This window comes from Atta colombica, unplaced genomic scaffold (genome assembly GCF_001594045.1).
Source record: "Atta colombica isolate Treedump-2 unplaced genomic scaffold, Acol1.0 scaffold1, whole genome shotgun sequence".
NCBI lineage: Eukaryota > Metazoa > Arthropoda > Insecta > Hymenoptera > Formicidae > Atta > Atta colombica.
The window spans coordinates 3270604-3271124 of NW_017259183.1; positions in this window are offsets into that span (position 1 = coordinate 3270604).

Below are 521 nucleotides of genomic sequence, written 5' to 3' on the forward strand. Positions count from 1 at the left end.
AATTGTAAAACAATGAAATTTTAAAATTATAAATTATACTTAATATTTAAAACACATTTAGAATATTATGTGTGCCTTCACTTACAGTTCTTTCAAGATTAATGAATTATTAATATTTTGAGAAAAAAGCTATCCGTTGAAGATACGAGTGATATTTTCAGAAATCAGCACGTCTCCTGTTACACCTGCTACTGAACACAAAGCATGACACACTGACCCAAGGTGTGTTTTAGAATAAATTTAGTAGATGGCCGAGCCAATATATGTTAACGGTGTTGCGATGCGATAGGAGACGCATTTCAATTCACTAGTCACGAAGAAGACCTGACGTATGACCGCGTAAGAATAAGAAATTTAAAGAATACTAATTGTAGTTTTTTGACGTGTAAGTGGATAAATATTTATCGTGAAATATTTAGGCCGTTTTCAATATTTGTTTTCAAATTTATCAACTTATCTACTTAAACTACAGAGAGAGAGAGAGAGAGAGAGAGAGAGAGAGAGAGAGAGAGAGAGAGAGA